Source organism: Vulpes vulpes, chromosome 4 (assembly GCF_048418805.1).
Source record: "Vulpes vulpes isolate BD-2025 chromosome 4, VulVul3, whole genome shotgun sequence".
NCBI classification, from domain to species: domain Eukaryota; kingdom Metazoa; phylum Chordata; class Mammalia; order Carnivora; family Canidae; genus Vulpes; species Vulpes vulpes.
This window is the reverse complement of record NC_132783.1, coordinates 116,725,890-116,729,817: the sequence shown is the minus strand read 5'-3', so window position 1 is coordinate 116,729,817 and position 3,928 is coordinate 116,725,890.

Genomic DNA, 3,928 nt, shown 5'->3' with positions numbered 1-3,928 from the left:
GAGCTGGGCTGTGCAGGTGAAGTAGTTCTTCTTGTCAAAGTGATGGCTGTAACTAACCTTATTGTGGTGATAATTTTGCAGTATATACAAAGTATATATGCAGTGTATATTTTAAGTATATATTAAAGTTTTTAAAAAGAGAGAGGGGAAGATCTTTCAGGCCTGGTGCTGCATAGGTTTTCGGGGGGTGGGGGCTCAGTGTGGCTGGAAGGCTGGCAAATGCAAGAAGGTGCAGAGAGGCAGGAGAGGCCCTAACAGCCCAGCTTTCTTTTTGTCCTGTGGGCAGTGGGAGTGCACGATCAGGTCGATCAGATCGGTGTTATAAATGGTCACGCTGGGGCTCCAGTGGAGGCCCGAGAGAGAGCACCAGCTTAGAGCCATCAAATATCTACTGGAACGGTTCCAGATAGAACTGGTGCAGGTCCAAAAGGTACTTCAGTCTCGAAGGACTGCAGCCCCCAGGTCCAGCTCGGGCCCTGCCCTCACTGAGCTCCCAGCCTGATATAATATGGTAACTACGGCGGGCACTGCAGAGTATGGGGTGCCACGGTAGGCTGGTAGGCCGGTAGGCCGTAGGCGGTAGGCGGAGAGCAGTTTCCTCCCCTCTTAGCCTGGGAGGTAGCAGCTAGCAGCCGGCAGTGTTGTGGTTACCAGGGCCTTGGGTTACAACACATGTTTGTTTTTTAAAAAACGTTGCAATACCTTTTAAATCAGGGCCCTGGACAGGATCCAAGGACAGTAGCAAGGACCAGCCCCTTGGCACTTCTTAAAGAAGCAGCTGCAGAGGGTGGCAGCCTCAGGAACCTGGATTGCTGGAAGAGTGTGAGTTCAGGCAAGGCTGGCAGCAGATTGTATCTACAGCTCACTCCATTCCCCCTCTTCCTTCCTCAAGGTGCTTTTGCATCCAGAGGACTTGAAGATGATCGGTCTCCCAAGCTGTCTTGGAAAACCAGAGGCAGCGGATGGAGGCATCCAAGAATATAAAGTCCATCTCCTTGGGAGGAAAGACCTTTTGACTGGTCCAAAATTCAGGGGTCTGGTTTGACAGGGAGTGAGTGTCCCATTGCAGGAGGTATGCAAACAGAAGCTAACATTGGGTAGGACATGTTGGAGAAAGCATGCGAGGATCTGCTGGGGCAGGGGTCCTGAAACAAAGGAAGCTCAGATCCATTTTCGTTGCCACGGAAGAGACCTTTGTCACGGTCCCTTTTCAGAGGTAGAAGTGATTCCTCAAATGAGTCAAGATTGGGATACAAGACACTTTCATTCTGGTATATTGTTAGTGGGAATGTAAAATGGTGCAGCCACTATGGAAAACAGCGTGGGGGTTCCTTTAAAAACTAAAAATATAGTAATATGATCCCATAATCCCACTTCTGGATATATATCCAAAAGAACTTAAATCAGGATCTTGAAGAAATGTCTGCACACCCATGTCTACTGCAACATTATTGGCAATAGCTAAGATACGGAAATAACCCAAATGTCCACTAACAGATGAATAGGTAAAAAAAAAAAAAAAAAAAAAAAAAAGTGGTGTGTGCATACAATGGAATATTAACCTTTAAAAAGAAGGAAATTCCTCCACATGTGACACATGGATGAACCCGAAGGACATCACGCTAAGTGAAATAAACCAGCCACAGAGGCTACTTTTATGTGGTCTCTCAAATTCTCCTGTGTCAAACTCACAGGAGCAGAGACTGGCAAGGTGGTTCTGGGGATCTGTGTGCCACAACATAGTGCCTAGAGTCAACAACACTCGATTGTGCACTTACACACTTGTTAATAGGGTGGCTCTTACGTGAAGTGTTCTTACCACAAAAACAAAAGAAAAAAATAAAGGAGCCCAAGGAAACTTTTGAGTGATGGATATGTTTCTTACCTTGAAAACTCATGGAATCATATACATTAAGTATATGCAGTGTTTCCCTAAACGGATGATACCTCAAGGAAGCTGTTTTTGTAAAAAGAGACTTTCATTCCGTTTCTGCGCTTGCTATTGATTTGCATTTTGACCTGGATAATTCACACGCATTCACTTCTCTGGCCTCAAGCCTCCGCCCCATGTTTTACCCAGTGCCTGGCATGGAGTAAACTCAAGCAAAGATGTGTTGAACAAATGATGGAAGGATTAATTGATTGGATTGGGTTCGAAGCTAGATTGGGATCCACGGGCTTCCGACCTTACATGAACCTCTTGAAATTTCATTCACAATTGTGTTCGTATGAGCGATTCCCCTTTTTCTTCTGGATAGGGTCCATAGCTTTAATCACCATTGTCGTCAATCATGGGTGATTTATTTATGATACGCTAAAGTCTACATCCGTTATCAAATGTGATCATCAGGAACCGTCCACTGCACTAAATCGAAAATTCAGGTTTGGGGAGTGCTAAGGACTTGCTTAGGGTCCTGTTAGACGTCATCCAGACTTCACGACCTGGGCTCTAAACCACCATGATGGGTTACACCAGTTTCTCAGAGAGATCTGTGACCCCAGAAGGCGAAGGGAAAACATCCCAGGACCCCGGGGCTTTATTTCTCTGCGGGACTGTGGGGAATAGCGGACAAAGGGCCGAGGTGGAGGAGAGGGCCAGGCAGCCCCAGCAGGGCAGGCCCACGCGGCAAGGGCTGCTATTTAGAGCAGCCCCAGAGCCCCCAGAAAGGATGATAAGGGGGCAGGCAGGGGAGAGCGGTTGTAAAAGGAGCCCCAGGAGGGGGAGGGGGCTATCTCCTCCCCCGCCCCTGCTGCCTCCAGCTCACTCTGTCGCCTGATGTCTAAATAAGGCTTACAGGCACATTCTGGGCAGCTAAAAATAAACTCCTCTCCCCCTCCTGCCCTTGGGCTCTGGCGACCTCCCCAGCCCCGTCCGGGTTCCCCTGGCAGGACCCGCTCTCCGGAGCCCGCCCCCTTACAGACTCGCGCTGGGCTGGGGACCCCAGGGTGCTGACGGGCGTTCCTCCCGCCCCAGAGGCCTGCGCTGAGGTCAGGATCCCCCAGTCCCCGCTCTGGGCTCCGCCCTCACAAACCCGGACAAGTCCGTCTTCCCGCCGAACTCAGCCTCCCCGCAGATAAAACGCGGGCGTTGGAATAATGATAACGAAGCTCTGGCCTTCTCGAATGAGGTCAGGATGCCGCACTCTGGGGTCGGGCTTCAGTTCGTGCACAGAGGTTCCCTAGGGTGCACGTGTCGTGCAGACTGGGTTTTAGCTCACGCCGCCTTTTATAACGATCTGAGTTAGCTGCCCACACTGAACGATCTGAAGAATTCACATAAAATTCTGCATTTCCAGCTTCTCTTGAAAACTCAGATGTGTGCACCCCGGGCCGCGGATTTCGCCCACCGAAGCTCGAATTGGGTGTCGGCCGCCCCCTGCCGGCGGGATGCGTGTACTACAGGGGCGGCCGACACCCCGGCCCGGGTTCCCGCCCAGCCCCGCAGGCAAGGGCGTGCGAGGTGCCCCGAGCCACGGCGCTGCCGACCCCCGCCCCCCCGCAGGCCCGCGCAGTTTTGCATCCCAGGGCCTGAGCCCCCGGCAGGGCTCGGCCCAGTAGATGCCCGTCGAAGGAACGGTCGGGACCGCCAATGGAAGACTTTGGAAACTGTAAAGGACTCGCGTGCAGGTTGTGACGATGGTGCCGCCTAGCGGAACTCCGGGGCCAGTGCATTGCCTGCCCCTGTCCCGAGTCCAGGTCCCAGGTCCTAAGGATGTGAGAAAGGAAGGCAGAAAGAAAGGTGGATAGAATTAACTGTCCTTATCAGGCAGCCCGTTGACAAATGCTTGAGGCAGGAGGAGTATGACGTTCCTCCAGGAAGCTCCCAGATGTCTCCACGTTAGTGCCTTGCTAGAGGGAGAAATAACCTTGGTGTGACAATAGCAAGTCCTTAGGTTTCCTGAGTCTTCTTTTAGCCCATGAAAATGGG